The sequence below is a fragment of the Cavia porcellus genome, unplaced genomic scaffold (genome assembly GCF_034190915.1).
Source record: "Cavia porcellus strain 051 isolate PalLab524CR breed Dunkin Hartley unplaced genomic scaffold, mCavPor4.1 scaffold_428, whole genome shotgun sequence".
NCBI lineage: Eukaryota > Metazoa > Chordata > Mammalia > Rodentia > Caviidae > Cavia > Cavia porcellus.
Window position 1 is genome coordinate 25,240 of NW_026947911.1, and position 20,961 is coordinate 46,200.

The 20,961-nt window shown below is 43.1% G+C and overlaps 2 long non-coding RNA genes across 14 annotated transcripts in view; one reads left to right on the top strand and one right to left on the bottom strand.

The window, feature by feature from the left end:
- LOC134475181 (uncharacterized) overlaps window positions 1-20,961 on the top strand; it is a 69,016-nt gene that overhangs the window by 4,132 nt on the left and 43,923 nt on the right. For 7 of the 12 annotated variants that reach the window (XR_010046175.1, XR_010046178.1, XR_010046179.1 and 4 more), the window contains exons 1-3: window positions 2,241-7,260; window positions 8,047-8,126; window positions 16,693-16,862. This is a non-coding gene — a long non-coding RNA (uncharacterized LOC134475181). Of the gene's footprint in view, window positions 1-2,240; window positions 7,261-8,046; window positions 8,127-16,692; window positions 16,863-20,961 lie in introns of those variants that run through there. The other 5 variants (XR_010046182.1, XR_010046174.1, XR_010046181.1 and 2 more) reach the window with 5 other exon arrangements.
- LOC134475183 (uncharacterized) lies at window positions 2,106-20,925 on the bottom strand. Of its 2 annotated transcripts, XR_010046189.1 has the most exons (4): window positions 20,441-20,925; window positions 11,680-11,864; window positions 10,487-10,603; window positions 2,106-2,241 (listed from the first exon to the last, which is right to left on the bottom strand). It is a non-coding gene; the product is annotated as an uncharacterized LOC134475183 (long non-coding RNA). The 2 variants fall into 2 exon arrangements; XR_010046188.1 differs by lacking the exon at window positions 20,441-20,925 and having other exon boundaries at window positions 11,680-16,265.

The window sequence follows — 20,961 nt, forward strand, 5'->3', positions numbered from 1 at the left end:
AGTTGCAGAGAGACCAGCCCAACCTTCTCTCTGCCTTGAATTGGGCAGTGCTGGCTCAGGAAGCCTTCACCTGCTGAAAGAAGTCCCTAATAGTGCTGAGACCACCTGTCCTCTGTTCTTGAGGAAAGCACGAAATGCATCTTCCTTTCCCACCCTCGTGGTGTGTTGTCTCTGTGAGAAAAAGAATGGTATCTGCAGTGTTACTCTACTCGTGCTTACTCTACAGGGTTGGTGCACTTTAAATATCAGTGAAGTGAGTGAACAGAGGGAGTGTGTTCTGCCTGCCATCATCTTCAGTTCATATAGTGATGTATCATCCCATTCTGTGTACCTTCTTGGGACACCCCTTCCCCTAATATGTGTTCAAATGTACAGAGGCCAGGAAGTTAGGCACATTTACGGTAATGTGGATAGTACCTGATCTGTTCTTCAGAGGGACTTGTGTCCTGGATAACATGGAATCACAAGAGAGCAGTGGTTACATTTGCTCTGGTCACTGCATCATGGTCACAGCTTAGTAAATTGATGATTAAAGGCACTCACCAGCTCCCTCCATGATGTCTGTGTGGAATTGTGCCCCCTGGTATTCCCCAGAGATTCCTGCTATGGATACCATGGTAGCCAATAGAATGACACTCTGGTGTCCTTTATAATGAAGAGAACAGCTTCAATCAAGTGACAGGCCCTTGGTAGTAGGCAAAGCTTCCCTAAGGCTAAGAAAAAAGACAGTGCAGGCAGGGTCACAGCTCTGAGGGGAAAGACCTGGGTTTAGACCCAACTCCTCCTTCTGACTTCCTAAGACAAGACACCGTGCCTCTCAGAACCTTCACAGAGTGTCCTCCTGCACTACAGAGGTTACCCTGGCATCTACTTCCTAGGGACCTTATTGGCAATGTGAGATGACAATTGTAATGCCTTTGGGCTGATATCACATAGACATACTGTACAGAATTAGAGGTTAAATCCAGGAAGGGGTGCAATGGATGTGGAATACAGTGCACATAGGCCTGGCCCCCACTGCCTGGTGGCAGAAATGACACACAACTTCTGGACGTATTCCCTGGTAGTATTGTGAAGGGGCGGAATTTCATTGATTCAGTCATCTTTATGTTCCCTAAATATCGCAATTTCTTCTACGTATTGGTGTTATGCCCTCAAGTTAGGAACTCACACAGGCTAAGCAAGAACTATGGATGGAGTTGCACCCCAAAATCTACTGGCAGTGCTTCTATATTCACACCTATGTGAGTCACCACACCCATGACTGGTCCTACTCAATAGGTGACAGCTAACTTTCTGATGGCTACAACGTGAGTAATCCATTCCCTACCTAATGGGCCTCACTTAGTTATTTACTATTATTAGTGTTATTGTTTTGCATTAGCACTGAAATTGAGCCCAGGGCTGCATGCATTGTCAGCAAGTATTGTACACTGAGCTGTCTCACCAGCTCCTGACTCATTCTTAAATAACCAAATATGGTAGACATCATGTGATGCAAATATTAAGGTTCACACATAAAATAACTGTGATCCACCTCCTGTTCTTTCCCTCTTATGTTCTCTCCTCCTTTCCAGTATTTATTTTTCTCCCTCTCTGGATCTCTGGCTTGGGGGAAGCCACTGCTCGCTCTGCAGCTTCTCTGGAGAAGGTTTAGATTCATCTCCTGAAGGGAGAGATGTTGGCGAAGTGGAAGCGTGTAAAGTGACTTCACCTTGGGTGGTTGTTTTATCAATTTGAGGGGCTTGGCAATGCTGTGTAAGTAGCTCCAAGATTAGGTTCCAGTAGGCAAAGGCTGTAACTGGGACCTTTTCAGGGCCAAAGACCCGATAGTAATCCTTTAATGCATCTCCTACTCTTTTCCATCTTTTTGCATCAATAGAGCCCTCTAAAGGAAACCAAGGGCAAACCTTATGAATAAATTGAAAATACTGCAATAAGTCTTTTTCTTTAGCCTTTATCCCTCTTGTCTTTAAAGCTTTACTTAAACTTGATACAAAGCATTTATGGTCGCTTAATGCCTGACCCATGCCAGAGAAAAGGGAAAAGGATTGCTGTCCACTTACCATGACTCTAGCGGTGCAACAGGCTCCTGCGTAGCGTTGGTCACAAAACTTTTAGTTTCACTTCAATGCGTGTGTCTCAGGATGGCTCCCTCATTGAGCCCTTCATGCCAAGAGCCTCATGACAGGCGCCACTTGACCCGGCCTGCAGGTCAATTCAGATCTGTGGGGCAGTTTCCTGGAGAAGGGATGGGGATTAACACAGACAGGGCCAGACACAGAGTGTCAGAGACAAGTCAAGGGAGTCCAATTAAGTCTCATTTATTAATAAAGTGGTCACTGGTTTTATATGGCAGGGGTGGGCTGGTGGGACACGAAGAGGCTATGGGGTAATCTCTGATGGGTCATCATCATGTCTGTGTATGTGACGTAAGTAGGAGAGGACTATGGTTAATATAGGCAGGTGCATTATGTGCCCATAGGAGGGAGAGGCGGGGAGACAGCAGTGGGGCAGTTGCACCACTCCCTACAACAAATAAATAACCTAATGCTACATCTCAAGTTTCTAGAAAAGGAGGAGCAAGTCAAACCCAAAGCTCATACAAGAGAGACAATTGTAAAGATTAGAGCAGAAATTAATGCAATTGAAACTAAAAAAAATGCAGAAAATTAACGAATCAATGAGTTGGTTTTTTTTTTTTTTGAGAGAGAGAATAAACAAAACTGATAACCTTCTTATTAAGAAAAAGAAAAAATTCAAATCCACACAATAAGGACTGAAAAGATGGAAATTAGTACAGATGCCATGGAAATTCAAAAGATCATGAACACATACTTTGAAAATCTCTACTCACATAGAGTCAAAAACACAGAGGAAATGGACAGATTTCTAGAAACATGAATTATTGAGGCTCAATCAAGAAGATATAACAATTCTGAGTAAATCAGTATCAGCTACTGAAATTGAAAATGATTTATCAACTTACCAACAAAGGAATATCTAGGTCCTGATATATTCACGGCTGAATTTCATAAGGAATTTAGAGAATACCTGACTCCAATATTTCTTAAACTCTTCAATGAAATTGAAAGAGAAACAGTCCTCCCTAACTCATTCTTGGAGTCAAGTATCACTATGATACCATTAGAGAAAGACACAACCAAAGCGGAAAAATACAGACCAATCTCACTAATGAACACTGATTCAAAGATTCTCTATAAAATATTGGCAAATAGAATGCAGCAAATCATTGAGAGGATTATGTAGCATGACCAACTGGGATTGATTCCAAGATGGCAGGCATGGTTCAAAATATGCTAATCAATAAATGTAATACTCCACATCAACAGAGCCAAAAATAAAAATCACGTGAACTTCTCAATAGATGCAGAAAAATCTTTTGATAAAATCCAACACTTGTTCATGATGAAAACCCTACAGAAAGTCAGAATAGATGGTATCTACCTCAGTCTCATAAAGACCATTTATGACAAACCTACAGCCAATGTTATGCTAAGTGGACAAAAACTGAAAGCCTTCACACTAAAATCAGGAACAAAAAAAATGATGTGCACTATCACCACTCCTATTCAATATAGTTCTGGAACTATTAGCAGAGCAATCAGACAAGATGGAGAAATAAAGGGAATAAAAATAGGAAAAGAAGAAGTTAAGTTATTATTTGCAGATGACATGATACTTTGCATAGAAGACCCCCAAAAATCTATTAAAAGCCTATTAAGATGATAAACAGCAGCATACCTGGATAGAAAGTCAATACTCAAAAATCAATAGTATTCCTGTACACAAAATCTCCAAGAGAGAGAAATTATGAAATATCGCCTTTCACAATAGCATCAAAAAAATGAAATACTTAGGAATCAACCTATCCAAGAATGTAAAAGACCTATATGATGAAAATTATACTACTCTAAAAAAGGAGATTGAAGAGGATATTAGAAAATGAAAGGATATTCCTTGATCATAGTTAGGAACAACCAACATTGTGAAAATGGTGAAACTCTCCAAACTGTTATATATATTCAATGCAATCCCAATCAAAATATCATTAACACACCTTACAGATCTAGAGGAAATATTCCCCCAAATTCATCTGGAAACAGAAGAAACCTAGAATAGCAAAGGCAATACTGGACAACAAAGACAAAGAAGGAGGCATCTCAATTCCTGACTTGAAACTATACTGCAAAGCCATGGTGATAAAATCAGCATGCTGTTGGCAAGGAAATAGACCATAGGATCAGTGGAACAGATAGAAGATATAAACACTGCCACAGAGACACTCAGCCACCTTATATTTGACAAAGGAGCTAAACATGTTCACTGCAAGAAAGATAGCCTTTTTAATAAATGGTGTGGGAAAAATTGGCTTTCCACATGCTGAAGACTAAAACTAGACCCATGCCTATCACTATACATTTAACTAAAGTCAAAATGGATCAAGGATCTAAAAGTTAAAAAAGAAACACTAAATCTACTGGAGGACAAGTTAGGTAGAAATCTTGGAGACATAGGGCTAGGCAGAGAATTCATGAATAAAACACAAGCTGTATGGGAAATACTTCAAAAAATCAACAACCAGGATCTCATATTATTAAAATGTTTTTGAACTTCAAAGGAAATCACCAACAAAGTGAACAGAAATCCCACAGAATGGGAAATAATTTTAACTAACTATCCTTCAGACAAGGGATTCATATCCAGAACATATAAAGAATTGAAAAACATCAAATCCCCCAGATTCCAAGACCCTCTCCAAAAATGGGCATCAGAGATGAATATACAGTTTTCAGATGAAGGTATACAAATGGCAAATAAATATATAAAGAAATATTCACCATCATTGGTTGTTCAAGAATTCCAAATTAAGACAGCATTGAGATTTCATCTCACTCTGGAAAGAATGGCCGCCATCGAGAAATCAACTGATAACAAATCTTGGTGAAGTGCACCACTGCACTTCTCCACTGTTGGTGTAAGTGCCGACTGTTGCAGCCACTGTGGAAATCAGTATGGAGATTCCTCAAAAACCTAGGATTTGAAGTTCCATTCAATCCTGCTTTTCTTCTAGGAATTTTCAAAGAAAAATTGAAAATGTCATGTCACAGTGATATATGTGCACTCATGTTCATTGCACAATTTGTGATAGGTAAATCTTGTAAACAACCAAAATGCTCATTAACTGCAGAGTGGATGAAAAGAATGTATTTTTACACAATTGATAACTACTCAGCTATAGAAAAGGATGATCTTGAGGCCTTTATTGGTAAATGTAGGCAAGTTGACAATGTGCTCATTAGTGAAATTAAAAGACTCACATTAGTAAATATCACATTATCTCTATGGTGTTAAAAGTAATAAAAAAAACTGACCAAGTAATGAGATCCAAAAAGTATAAAATATTGCAAAGGAGAAAGGGAAAATAGTGTTCTAAAGGAAATAATGATATGTATAATGTGTAAGATAGATGCCCATATTACTACATTTCTGTGAGATATTGAAAAGAAGGGTTTGTACTGCCTATGTTTAAGTAGTTAGCCACTTTTTACACTTTGTTTTTGTAACTTTAACAACTATTTTTAAGGTGACAATATATAATGTATCATCCAATGGTTTTATGATGTTAAATTTTAAAAATTTCTCTATTCTACTTTTTTTTTCTATTTTGTTTCCTTTCATTTTCTTTAAATAAAAAATTTTTTAAAAAAGAAATGAATCTGGTATTCTCTACCCTCCAGGCCTTGCAGCAGGATCTGCTCATGCAGTGATGGGAATCCTTGGGATCCACCTGACTCTGCATGGCCATAAGCTGCACTGTGGTGGGATTAGTGGTATTATGCTTTACATTTATTGTTGTCGTGGTCTTTGTGTGCATGAGTCCACCCTAGGGGTCACTTACAATAAACACATTTTCCCTCATCTTTCAATTGGTGGAATATGGGAAACCACTTCACAGTGCTTCAGCCCCAAAGACTTTGAGGACATGTATGGACCTCACCTAACTAATTAGCATATGAACAGCATGAACACAATTCTATAAGCATGACTTATCATAGACAGCCATGGATATGCTGAAGCTTGTAACAGTACACAAGAATGCATTCCCTGATACGGATGGAGATATATATATAGAGAGACACTTGCTTACTGCTATTGCTAATGTTGGCTCAGGTGGTTTATTTTCTCTGGGCATCTTACCCACTAAAATACCCATTCACCTCCCTAACTCTGAGAAAATCCCATACCACAGACACAGGGAACTTTAATACCCCACAATACTAAAGTTGTGTGTGATTAACAGCCCCTGTGCCCTGTTCCAAGGCATTCATCACATCCTGAGGCGCAAATCTCTGTGGGGTACAACTTTAGAAAGAGATCGAGTTTCATGCCTGTGCCTTGGAGATCATTTCTTGATCTATGTGATAGACATTTGCCCCACTTCCATACCTACTCTGTACCCCACAAGGCATTAAAGTTCTCAAATGTTCTGACCTGGACCTGGAACGTAGCTCCCCACAGAGCAGACATGCAGTTCTCCAGCAGACTGGTTGGAGCATGGTCTCAGGTGAGTCAGTCCCAGGCTGGAGGCCAAGGACAATAGTGTCTGTTGGCCCCACTCTCACACAATGGAGCTTCTTACCAGAATATCTTAGCCTCCCTTGATCCCTGAACCCGTGGGGACTCACTTTTTCTATGTGTTATAGTGTGTTAAAACCAGGCACAGCATTAAGGCATGGTAGTGACAACACATGTCTAGCACAACCCCTCCTGAAGGTGGCTCCCCATGGACTCTGCAAGCCATCTATTCTCAACATATTGTACCATCTTGGAGCTGATCACACTGAGGAAGTGCACAGAACAAGGGCAGGAGCAGGTGCTGGATCCCACAGAGGTAGGCAGCCCTTCTCTGTGTGTGGACCTCAGTGCCTGTCAGGGCATCGGGATGGCCCTCTTGAATGAATTAGGGAGATCCCTGCCTGGTGGTATTGAGTCAGGGTGGCAGTGGACACTGGCTGTGTCTGGCAGCCAAATGGGGCAACGCAGAGTGTATACCACTGCCACCTGCTCAAGACATCCTTCCACACTAATTCTTTTGTGGTTCCCCTGCCAGACTTTTTCTACCCTCCTTTTCCACTCCAATCTTCCTTGGAACTTTGAATGGAATCAAAGGAGGAGGCACTGCATGTGTAGCTGCCCAAAGTCTAGATGTCACTGTTCTCTGCTGTCACCCAAAAGGTATGGTGGTTGACAAAATCAGGTGTCCATCATTGAGAAACTTGGGGCCTTTTTCTGCTCTTCCATCTTCTATTCCCTAATTCCTCAGGCATCCATCCCTCCTCCTGTTATATATCATTCTCCTAAGAGCACACAGCTAGGCTTGTGCTAACCCTGGTTGGCCTGGGGGCTGCTCTGTGCCCCTTCCATCCCTTTTTGTCCCAGAGAGAATCCTGTACCCACAGGTATGGCTGATGGGTTATCACTTAGAGCAAGCTTAATCCATCCTGTGTTGTGCTTGGTCCAGGGCCTAGGATTGAGGTTACTATGAGCCCCTAATGTTGGTTCCCAGATCTAGAAGTTCTTCTTAGAACATGGTGCTTAGAATTTAGGTCTCAAGGTCAGTCTGAAAACCCCTATCTGTGGAGCATCTAAGGAGCTGACCTAAGCATTGGGTTACCATGTGATGCATGCGTATCTGGATATGTGGGGAGACAAATGCAGATACTCCTATCTGGCCGAATCGAGGTAGAAACAGTAACTTTGAAATGGCTCCTGTGGGGTGGGCAGAATTGGATCTGGCCAGGGACTAAAGGCTTAGTGCACCAGACTTTGAAGCAGGGACCAAAGATCTGGACCACACATTGGAAGGGAGGGAAATAAGGGTGCCCAAGCCCAACTGTGTCTGGGGACAAATTCCACCCCACTGTTACCATGAGTCTCTGTCCTTTCCCAAGACCAACTGACTGTGTTATAAGGCCTGGCAGTGTCATCACTCTGCTACTAGTATGTCTCTGGTTCTTTCAGGAGTGAACAGCACCCAGACAGGAGATGGCCCAAGGCTTACATGTGTATAACGTGCCACTGTCTCAGGGACTGACTCTCAGGTAAGGTGGTCATGGCCATTGCCATTTCTGTCTTGCCTGCTAGTTGCCAGGTGCTGCTGTGTTCTCACTTTTCTGCCATTGACTCCAGAGGCAAATACCTAGTGTTCAGGTCCAGGTGTCAGGGAGGCTTTACCCAAGTGTAGTGGGAGGAGGCAAACATCCTTGAGATGCACAATGGGCCGGCTGAGGTCTGAGTGGCTGCAGAGTGGGGTGAGAATCCCATATATTTCCTTCCCCACCATATTGATGCTAGGGTCTTGGTGTACAGTGCAAAGTTCCTTCCAGGTAACTGTCACTTTTTGCTAAATCTTTCTGTCTCACAACTCATCATGAGATCCTTAATTATTTTTATTAGTATATTTTTATTAATAGCTGTTTACAGTGTTTACTGATTATTTTGATGATAGGTCCATGGCACATGTGATGGGTGGAATGGAAATTAGGCCCTACCTTGTGCATAATGGTACAATCTGTCAACCAGTGACTGTTCTCAAGCTGTGTGTGTATGACAAAGTATGTCATATATAAAAAGTATGCTGATAAAAGAATGTTGAAGGCTCTGCTAATCTTCTCCACCCAGACTGCCTGGCACTAGCTCAGCCTTCAAAACTTGGTGGGAGAGGCAGGAGAGAAAGGTAGAGGAAGATAAGGTGCTTTCTCCTCCAAGACAGCAGATATACAGAGGTAAGGGGCACTTTCAGCTGTCACTGTTAGACCCACTTCTGAGCCTGTATCCTGAGGCCAGAGAGGAGACAGCAGTTTTGATTGCTTTGCTAGAAATGAGGAGTCTGAGCAGAGCTACAGAGACAGGGCTTGGGAGCCACACTGAGGGCTCCTCCAGATTTGTCTGCATTTGGTTTTCACTTTCTGTTCCATGACTCAGTCATCACCAGCTTTTGGCAGTGTGGGTTCACTTGTCTCCCCAAGAATGAACTGCTTCTGGGGATCTCGGGCAGCCAGCACACATCTAGATTTCTATGTGTCTGTGTTAGGTTGGGCATAGAGCAAAGTATAAAAGTACATGTTCCTATGATAGTAAGATTGGTGCCAGAGACTCCATTACCAAGGACTTAAAGCTCATGCTTTGCTCTTCAGGTTTGCATCTGCATGAAGCACCCATTGCTTGCCAGCTAGAGTGCATCTTTCCTGTGTCAGGCTTCTCATCTGTTGCTCTTTTTTTCCCACATGTCAGAAGTGGATTTTCTTGCTTTGTGTTTGGTTTATAAATCATTGTATACTTTATTAGTACCTGTTTACAGTGTATACTGTTTATGTTGGTTATAGGTCTATGGCTCATATGATATGTAGAATGGAAATTAGGCCCTACTTTGTGTATAATGGTACAATCCATCGACCAGTGACTGTTCTCAAAGTTGCCTGCACTGAGCATACATCTCAGGGCCAAGACATGGTGAGCACAAGGTGCTGCTTTGTCTGGATTTTCTTTTCTTTATATCAATGCAATGGGCAATGATGTAATACTTGGGAGCTTAGCCCAACCTTAACCCTTACACTAACCTGAACCGTAATCCTAACTCTAAGCCTAAAAAGTCACTGCCAACATTCTCTGGCCAAAGAAAACTTGATGTGGGACAAGACAGCAGATATACAGAGGTAAGGGGCACTTTCCTGTGGGAAATGTAACATAGATTAATTATGAGGATGTAAGATCAGTTGGGGTTCGGACAGAGCAGAAGGGGAAAGAAAAGAAAACATCTTTGGGTAAAAAAATTTGAAGAATATATTCTGGAATTGAACAGTGGTGAAATTTGCACAACATTGAGAATGCACTGATTACTTTAAACCATACTAAAATCTTACATTTTATTTATATTTGTTCTAACACATATCTCTGGGAAATAAGAGTAGCAGTGAATAGAATGATAAATAAATCTGGAAGAGATGGGAATGGCAGGTCTGGGTCAAGAGCTGCAAGGAGGTAGAGTTCAAGAAAAAAGCCCTGCTGTGGAGCCACCAGGAGGTCCAGCTCTGTAGCTGGTGGACAAGGGAATCCAGGTGCCTGCTCTTGCTGTGGGGCCAGAGCTTGTGAGGGAGCTGCAGGTAGAGCTGGCACAAGGTCAGCAGGTTCAAGTTCTGCATGGCCTGAAACTGGCTCAACAGTTCCAAGAAGAGAAAAGATGACCAACTGTCGATGGGTTTCTTGGGGCAAAACCTTCCCACTGGCTGTCAGAGGGAGCCATGTGCACCAACATAGCCCAAGCAACACAGTTGTAGATTACATCCCCCCACTGACTGCTGAGAGTCTCATGCTCCTTGGTCCCCAGCATCTGTGTGCTTTGCTGAGTTCCAAGGCCCATCCCCTCCCACAAGCCCACATCCCACATCCCAGGGTTACTTACCCTAGGGTCTCAGCCTTGGGGGGTTCAGGAGTCTCTAGCTGGTCTAGGAGAAGCTCAGCCTGGGGATCCACATGTGAGTAGAGTTCCAATGCAGAGTCAAGCACAGAAGAGGTGGACCTGGTACAGGGAAGAAAGGAGCAGAGTGAGAGGCCTGGTCTTTCCTCCAGCACTACATGCATAACTCACCTGTAGGGAGGTTGTATGAGCCTCCTGCCCAGGCTGTACAGGATCCAGCCACACCCTTTCCCACCCACAGTGAGGCAGTATAGGCCTAAGGAGACCTTAGTGGCTGAAAGAAATCTCCATGGGAGGGAGCCCTTGCTTAGTTGTATCACATGTCTACTTTCTTCAGGGAAGCCTGACAGTGCTTCCCTGCCCTTCCCCAGTGCAGGTCAGCTTGGTGAAGGTGAGAACTGGAACCTTCCCTGTCTTTGCACTCAAGGGCTCAGGGCTGCCACTCCATGAATATCTGATAAGTGAGGAGTAAGTTGGTGTCTCTCCTGCCTCTCTGCCATCTCTAGCTCAGGCAGTGATCTATTGTCCAGTTCTCTTTGCCTCTGTATAACTCCTTGAGCATGGTCTATACCCTCATCTGGGAGACGTGGGGACCAAAACAATGGCCTTGAGGTGAGCAGTATCTGTTCTGTTGCCAAGGGTGACTCTGGACTCCAAAGAACATCAAAACTCAAAAGGCAGTTGTTGCACCTGCTCTGATTACAGGATTATGGTCAATACCCAGAAAAACGTCTGCACACAGTGTGTCTTCATGTACATTTGTGGGTTGATTACACTTGTCTTTCATGACATCTGATAACCATGGATGCTTTGCTATACTCAAGATTTCCTGCTTTGAACAATCCCTGAAGCCCAGACAGTGAATCTCCAGTCTCCTTTCCAATGAAAAGAACTGCTTCCCCCAAGTGTTGGTCAGTGAGAGGGATAGAAGATCATCCATGGGAATCAGCACAGCCTCTAAAATAGGTCTTCAGCACAGCCTCTACAATAGCCAAGGCCACAGCTAAGCACTTACTGTGGAACCCCCATTTCATCCTCAGTGAACCCTGATGTCTTGATCCACTCAGCACACCACCATTCAGTATTGAAAACTGGGGTTGAGTGAGTCCCTTGTACATGGCCAGGACCTGAATCCGCAGGTGGTCAAGTCTCTCTGGGCTGCTAAGGTAAGAACTCACCTCAGCTTTGGTGCCTCTGGGGCTGAGAATTCAGCCCTAGAAAAGTCCAGAGAGAAGTGGCTGGAGCTGGGCCAGCTGTCCAGGAAAGCTGGCTCCAGAGGCTTCCTCAGGCTGTGAGGCCCATCTGCCTGCACCAGGCTTGCCATACAGACCTCTGCCAGGTTCTCTGGTGACTGAGTTCCCATCTGTGGTGAGATAGTGGGGAGACATGGAATTGATGTCCTGCACATGGCATCTCGGGGGTTTGCGGCTGAAGCAAAGCCCACACTCTAAATGGTCCACAGGGCTTCATGGTACAAGGCTCACAGGAGGACCCCAACAGAAAGGGGAATTTCATATTGAAAGTTACCTTTCATGAGGGACACTTAGGAATACTAGCATGCTCAGTTCACCTTGATAGAGGAGAGGCTGAATAGAACTCTATGCATGAACAAAACTATGAGTAATAAGATGGTCCCCATTTTAGACATGAGAAAACAGAGGCTCATTCTGGATGTCCAAGTTCACTAATGAGGCCCACAGAATGCTCCTCAGGTTTCTGATGAAATGTCCCATGAAGGAATTAAGTTCCTCTTCCATAGCCATGGAAGGTGAGCAGCTGTGTTCACTGCTCTCTTGTTCTCATTTAGCCCAGAGGCTCCTGCAATAGGAACTGCGGTGCCTGAAAAAAATTCTGTGACACAAGTGCCAGATAAATCAACAGAGTGGACTGACGTTTGAGGTGAACACGTCTCTGATGAGGTGATGATATGTAAGAGCTTGAGACAGGGTGGAAAGACAGCCAGCTAATGGTCCATGGACACCAGGCCCAGGACTGACAATGAGGTGCAATGGTAGAATTCAATCATGACAATAAATGAAGTGACTTTGTTTCTATGTCCCTTTCTCCTGCTTCTACCAACATGTGGAGAGTGATCTTGTCTGTGACAAGATAGAGACTGAGTAGAGAGGATATGGTAGCTGAGCACTGGGAGTCCAGCTTCCTTGGTAGCAGGACTATGGACCCAGTGTTTGACAAGCCCTGGAGCGATGTGCCCAAAGTTCCTCTCAGTCATCTGTGGGCCTCCTTACAGTCCCTTCTGCTCACACACCCTGCACCGGAGCCCATACCTATTGTAATTGTGGGTCCCAGTATCTGGAGCAGGGACATGGCACACAGGGCCCAGGGAAGAGCTCCAGGCCAATGGTCTGTGTGCAGCACTGTAGCAGCAGTGCCCAGCAGCCTGGAGGAAGCCTGAGGCTCTGAGACACCACAGGTTTTATGTTGTTAATCTAGATAATCTTATGTTCCTCAAAGACAGACAGCTCTGTCCCAGACTTCTACCCAGAACCATAGGAGATGTTTATGGAGGCTGTGGATAAACATGGGCACTGCCCTTTTCCTCCTGCCAGCCTTGTTCTATGGGTAAGAACATGACAGTGACCCATGCTCAGAGATTCCCAGTACCTGCCCCTACCCAGGAGAATCTGCCCTCAGTGCCTCTCCTCAACCTCCCTCAGACTGATGACCTAGGCAGGAATTGTTTAGGGGGACTCACAGTGGTGGCCAGGCCTAAAGAGACATGTCTGGATTCAGTATATCTGAGTGGCTGGTGGCCAAGCCTAGGGACATCTGTCCTGGGGTCCCTCTTGTGTCTGGGCACCAGGGGCCTTGGGCCAGTGAGCCCTGCCCAGTGCTGACTTGTCTGTTGGGCAGTTCTCTGAGAGCATCCTGAAGCATCTGGGCCAAGTGAACCATCCTTTCACTTATTCCCAGGTGATTTTCTCATGTGGGGTCCGGCTGAGGCTTCTAGGCATGGGAAAGCAGCACAGCATATACACTGGTCACTCTATTGAGCTATGCGCCTGTGAAGGCTGTCGCCACACCAAGGTGCCTCGTGACCAGAGCCTTCAGAGTTCTGTTAAGGCCTGTTGCCAAAGAAATGAGGTCACAGGCTGGTGTCCATAGCTGGGCCTCCCCCTCTGATGACCCTTGTCTTTTTATTGTGGAACAAATCTGTGTTCACCTTAGAAACAGCAAAGTGAAAAACTAGAAAACTGTGTGTGGTTTTACACTTTGAAGTTTTTAATGCAGCAAACATGTAGATGCTTCAGATGTGGCAGGCATTGTGCCAAGCACACATTTCCATCCAAAGTGTCCATTCTCTCTGAGTATGAGTTGTTCACTGTCTTCACTGACAGATCTGTCACATTTTCCGAGGACTTTCTTTTCTGGGCTTATGATAGTTTCATTTCAATTCCAATAGTGAGCATGGAGATGCTCCTAGAACACCCATAATAATTTTTTTAAGGATGTGAATGTTTCATGTTATAACCCCTGTCTGTCCAGGGAAGGAGGATTCATAGCAAGTTTTACTCTCACGTGCCTATGAATGATTACTTACTCATCCTTAGATGTTTACCTCAACCACACACTGTAGTGCTCTGTACTCTGACATCCTGTGAGGGGAAACAGCAGGTGGTGAGTGCAAGGGGAGGCTTTGCCAGGCTGTGGACATCATCACTCCATGCTGATGAAGGACATATGTGTATCACTCCTGGCAAACTTGTCTCCTACCTACAGCTATCACTTCCTGTCCTCGCATCCCAAACAGACCATTGGCTTTGTGTCCCTGCTGGGTAGTTTGCCTTTCCTAGAGGTGATGGCACTGTGCCTGTTCAGTTGTGATGCTCTTTGGTTGGTCTCATTCAAGCAGTGTCTCAGTCCTGGACTCACCCTCTGATGCCACAAACCACTAATATGGGGCTGAACCAACCACATGTGACTTCTTCGTGACTTGTCACCCATCTGCTGTTGGCCCTTTGTTCTATTCCATGGTCGGCACTTGAAATTCACCTGCCACAGCCATTTTTTAACACAGGCTTGAGTGGATACAGGCTTTTATTTTCAAGAAAAAGTACTTAAATATGAAATTACTGAATCATATTGCTGGTGTATGGCCAACTCAGAAATTCTTAAAGTGTCTTTGAAGCAGTTGTTTAAAGCAGAGTTAGGTGGTTGCTTTTTGTTTTGTTTTGTTTTCTTATGCTATAATATGCTATGCTATTTTATGTTACATTATGTTATTTTTTGGTGAGGATTTTGAAACACCCTCAGTGTATTTTCAGTGCTTTCTGATTTAATTTTGTATAATCAACTTGAGAAAATAAAAGAATATCACATAACTCTGTAGTTTTGTTTTGGAGAAAATTTAAAAAGGAAAACACAGTCAGGGTTGTTGGTGCACACCTGTCATTCCGGTACTCTGAAGGCAGATGGATTGTTGGGAATTTGAGGTCATCTTGGACTACAAGGGAAGATCAAGTCTAGCCTGAACTGCATAGCAGAACCCTATCTCAAAACAAAGCATAAAAGAAAGAAAAAAAAGAAAGAAAGAATAAGAGAAAAAATTTTTAAATAAAATTTCAAAAATCGCCTATGAATTCAAAATATAAATATTTGTGAGGTTTCTTGCAAGTGTACTTCAGTCAGCACACCTAGCATAAGGTTTACCATCATGTAAAGATTGATCTACTTGCTTTGTTTCAATGTTTTTGAATGTTTTACTGAGATGACTACAGATACCCTACTGAATATACCCTCTAAGGATTTGGCTACCTCTGTAAGAACATCATGATCATTGTTTTTGTACTTTCCTAAATTTATATTTAGAACCAGAATTTGATGAAGGGATTTCTATTTTTTAAATAGTAATAAGGACCTTAAAAGGATACTCCTTTTAAGTCTATGGAAACATAAAAATGATTGTAGAATAGTAGTGGTTAATGTACCTTGCCCTATGATTTCTTAATGATCAATATTATCATACATTTGTAAAATATTTAGCTTTTTTACAAATTTTGACCCATGATCTCACTAATTTCCTGAGTATTCCAGGCTAAGCTTAAACCCTTCATCATTCTTCCTCTCCCTCCCAGACAGCTGGGAATATACGTATACATACATTATCCTGAGTTGGTAATTGGCAGTAATTTTGTGTATTTGTGTAGTAAAAGTTTCAGCCTTGCTCTTTAGACACTTTGCAGAAAGAGTCAATCTAGTTAAGCTATCTGCCACCTTACTAACCTGTACTTTCTTTCAGTGAGTAGGACTGAAAATCACATTAACAATGGTTGTGGATTCTCTGCTTTTCCAACTGTGATCAGCATGCGCTTCAGGAGATCACTTCAAATGACTTCTGCACTGGGACTGAGGCTTGGTGTCCTTGAAACACATTCTCTGTTTCTCTGGTCCCTCATGGAAATTAATGATTGACATCAAATTCCAAGGAAGGTGTGAAAGTTAAGGCTACTTGGGGCACACTGCCCTCCAGAAATCCAGGCCAGTGTAAAACATTTACCCTCCCATTCTACTTTCCAAGGTTTTGTTTTGGTTATGGTTTTGGTTTTTCATTCAGTTTCTAGAGATTGAGTACAGATCTTTTGCATTTAGCTCCATTACCTTCCACTTTTAAAAATCTTCCTTTTTTTTCAGGAGTTTCTCAATAAGTTGCTAAGTTGGTGGGTCTATCCTTGAATTTGTGATATTTCTGCCTCAGCCTTCCAGGCAGCTGGCATTACAAGCCACACACCAGACCTGGTCTCATTATAGTGTTGTTAAAAACTCATTTGATGAGCAAGGAATGGTGAAAATGCCTGCAATGTCAGAACTCAGGCCACTGAGGCAGCAGGATTCCTGGGATTTCCACACAAGACTGCAACACACTCTGAGTTCAGCTCAGGCCACAATGACACAGGGAGACCCTGACCAGAAAAAGAAAATAAACATGTGGGAACAGACAGGAAAGGAAAGAAGAAATAAAACAAAATTCCTGGTGACTATGAATTGGTTTGTCTCTGGGCTATGCATTTTAATCTGCCGTCCTGTTCTTGCAGTATAAGATCCTTTGACTGCCTTCAATTTACAATATACCTGGAAACCAGGTATTTTGATGCCTTTCCTTTTAGTGTTCTTTCCTAGGCTGTAGGATGACTCTTTGTAATTCCTTGTGAATTTTCATTTTTTTTTTCTAGGAAAGTATTAGTGATACTTTGACATGAATGGCACTGAAACAGCTGGTTGCTCTGGGTATCCTGAACATTGTAACAACATGAATTCTTCCCATCCACCATCACAGTGTGTCTTTTCTTCTGTTAGTGCCATTTCACTCATTGCATCAGTTTCTACAGTTTTTAAAGAAAAGGTGAGTTTGGTTAATTTTTTCCTAAGCATTAACTCTTTTTGATGAATTATGCAATAAATTGTGTTCTATGTATTTGAGGCTACAGTTTGTATGAAGTGCATAAAAATGAATTGATTAGGACATGTGGATCTTGTATCTTGCAATTTAAGTGATTTATAAATTTAACCCTAAAAGGTTTTCAGTGGAGTTTTAAGTTTCTTATATGCAAGGTTGTGTCCTCAGGAAACAGAGCCAACTCTTAATTCTTACTTTCTGATTTGAAAGGCATTGCTTTGTTATTCTTAACTAAATTCTAGGGTTAGGACTTCAAATATTATGTTGAAAAGATTTGCAAGTCTTGTCTTGTTCCTGATCTGAGTAGAAAATCTTGCAGTTTGTCTGCCTCTGAGCACCATGTCAGGGATGGACTTCTCATAATAAAGATCATCATACCTGCATAGCCTATGCTGCACTGAGGCCCATTCTTCCTACACATGGTGTGTGTGAGTAGTTCTTCCCATGACAGAATGTTCAACTTTGGAATTTTTGAAAGCTATTTTTCCAAGTCTATTGAGGGGTTAGCTGTGCCCCATTCTGTGAAAGAGACAAGTGACACTGAATGGTTTTTGCAGTGGAACCATTCCTGCAGCACTGGGATTGATCTTGGTGTTGATTGTGGTGCTTCACTTTTCCATGTTCTGGTAAATTTCCTGGAAGAATCCAAAAATGATTACTACTTATTCTTTATTACACATTTGAAAAAATTTTGAGGGACATTTATCTTAGCCTGGCTTTTGTTGTTGGTATTAATCAGTTTTGATTGTTGATCCATTGCCTATGTTATTTTTTCCTCTGTTCATCAGTGTGTTTGCTCCTGATGTGTGTGGGTCAGTGACTCCAGTGGAGACCACATTCCCATTAAGGTCACGTGTCATTTTACTTAGGGATGCCGCCATTTATTTTGTATTTTCAAGCTCTCCCTGTAGTATGTATTTTTGTCAGTCACTCCTTTCATTTACTTAGTCTTTTAATGCAAACTGTTCTCCTCGGGTGGCTATTGCTGGGGGAAACTGGAGCTGGTCAGGTGCCCGTATCTTATTTCAGGCCTCATACCCTAGCCTGCCTGCAGTGTCCCCATCTCCTGACCTGCTCACTGTAAATACCTGTCCCACTTCACAGCTATGATGAGTCCACATGCAGCAGTTCAGATCTGGCTTGGGTGGAAGACATTCAGCCAATGTGGGCTCTGTAACAGGCTGACCTTTTCATAGAGATCTCACCTGTGTGAGACAGGGGGCCTGAGGTCTGCAGGTAGGAGCTCTGGCAGCAGGGCCTTTCCTGCCCTCTTCTGTCCAGTGTGCACTGTGTGCTTCTTTGCTGAGATGCTGACTTGTGGATCAAGAAGCCCAGAACTGGACCTTTCTTGCCCCTGGTGCAGCGGTGTCCTGTACCTCTGCCTGGTCCATTTTCTCCTGACATCAGATCTCCACAGAGATCTGAGCACCCCTAGACTTCCTCTTCCAGACTCCGACTCAAAGTGGAGACTTCAGGTATGAAATATTTGATTATGAAATTCAACCTGTATACATTTAACCTAGAAATTCCACTGCTAAGTCTTCATTATAAAAAATGAGATTGGCAGTCACATGTATTCTCTTCTTACTCATAGTGTGAAAAGTTAGAAACCATGAATTTACCACAACAAAGCTGCCAAGTGAATTACAAACTAACAGGCACCGAAAATGCTGAAAGAAAGCCATGTCCTAGGCCATGGCCCTGGTCTTCCCTGATATGACAGAGAGCTTGTGGCCTGGCCCTCTCTCCACTCAGCAGTGAAGAGACACAGGCACACATGGCAGGCAAGGACTGGAGAGAGGAGCTAGTGGAGGGCAGACCATGATCCTGGGAGGGAAGCCTTTGTGGTTTTTCCATTTTCCATTTCCACTGCATTATTGACAGTGCTCCACTCAATATTTCTTCTCTTATGCTCAACTTAGTTAAGAATAAGTAGTGTTTAATTTCTTGAACAGATGAGTGAGAATGGAAGATTTAATTTTCATTTATATATAATGAAGGATATGCACAGTACAGAAACTTCAAACATAAGAATAAGGATTCTTGGTATTCAGAAAATCAACACATTGTTTATGACTAATTTTTAAAACCATAACACATGAGATCATGCAGAGCCCCTCCATGGTGGGGAGGTGCTGCCCTCCCCACCCTAGAAGCTACCATGTTCACCTGTGCCAGTGACTCTCAGAGGACAGCAAGAGTTTTTCTTCAGAGTCTCTTTTTCCAGCGAGGAGGAATTGAATTTTCTTGCTGCCCAGAGGCGCAGGGAGTGTGCAACATGCAGAAGAGCCCAGCACTGCCTGCCTTACAGCCTTTCCCCCACTGCATCCATGCTGCAGCCCTGCAGGCATGGGAGGGAAGAACCCCCAGGATGGAGGAAAGACTCTCCCACCTCAGCCGTAGGGGCCTCAGTGACTGGGTCCCGGCCTCTGCTTCCACCAGGTGCCTGATACTGCCCTGGTTGGTGCTCTCATAGTGGATCTAACACACCCTCAGCCTCCTAGGCCAAGTGCATTTCCCACAGTGACCCTTCCAGTCTGCAAATTTTGCTCCTCTCCTTTCTGACTGTGTCTGGAGCATTAGAACAAAACACAGCATTAGCATTACCTTTTCTCTTTCTTTCTTTCTTGTTTTTTTTTTTTTTGTTGTTGTTGTTGTTGTTTTTTGGTTTCTTAAATTATTTAAGCATATATTTAAAACTGCATTTTGCCAAAAAGCTTTTCTTCAGTTTTTACTCCTCAGTTGTCTGGGGTTTTACATTTTTGTACTGCAGTTCAAACCCTAGATGTTTGGATGCTCAGAATCCACTCTGCAGCTTGGTAGAATGAGGGAAGCAAAGCAGAACTTGAACTTGGGGACATTTCTGTCCCTTGTAGCATCTTGTAGAGCAAACCCTACCTAATGTCTTTTTACCCCCGAACTATAGGCTTCAGTAGCAACTGAATCTTCCACTGACAAAATGTGTGCCCTACATTTTTCCAAATAATGTCATTTCCTCTCAAATGGCTATGCAAATAGTATAAGGTTTCTTATGCCCAAACTTGAAAAATAATTTCCAGTAGAGAAGAGGCTGCCACCCCTCCTGAAATCATGATGGGATATTATGTAAATGCATATTCTGATCCACACCCTGGCAGCCATAAGCTGAGAGAGGTGGAGATGGCTTGTGCAGATAGGAATCACCTTGAAATTGTCAAGCAGCAGCAGCAGCAGCAAAAAGCAGGGGCCAGAGCTGATGAGACCTCACAGTAGGGTGATGAAATCTTGTGGTGGGTTTGCCCTGGGTTTACTGAGGCAGCTCAGTAACTCTAGGTTACTGCCAGGGTCCATCTTCCTGCAGTGCAATACAAAGGGGAAGTCATGTGCATGCAGCATTAACTGGGAGATTTTCTTTTGCAGTTAAGAAACTGTATGCATGAGATGTCCCCTCTGCCATAGGAGACCCCTCCCCGGAGTATTATTTCCATGTCTCCTAAAGGGTCAGTTTATTTACACAACATGCAGAGTGCTGTTCTGAGTCTTACCTGCACCTCTGGGACCTGGGGCCAGGGCAGGGTTCCCTCCAGCAGCCAGGCACAGCATGCTCCACACAGCTCTCCTATGTCCACCTCACTTGTGGTCCATGTCTTGTGGGAGGGGTCCCCCCCAGACACTTCACTGTAGTGCTACTGAGGACTGCAGACATGCCCAGAGCCATCGGAGCCTGTGACACAATCTTCAATTCCTCTTCATTGGGGGATGAGAGAAATTGAATCTCTCCTTCTGTCAACTCTATTTCTGCACTGAAGGATTTTTACTGAGGGGAATCAACAGCAAGTATGTTGATATCTGTGAAGCAGCTCAGTGGTGCATGACTTCCTGCCTTTCCCACAGAACTAGCCAATGTACAAACAGCTTATATGTAAATACCTTTTAAAAATGTAATGTGGTTCTATTGTATGTGTCTTTCATGGCTCCTTTTTCAGAAACTCTTCTCACCTGATAGTTGTGTTGTTTTCTTGTTTTTTTTTTTTTTTTTTTTTTTTTTTTTTTTTTTTTTTTTTTA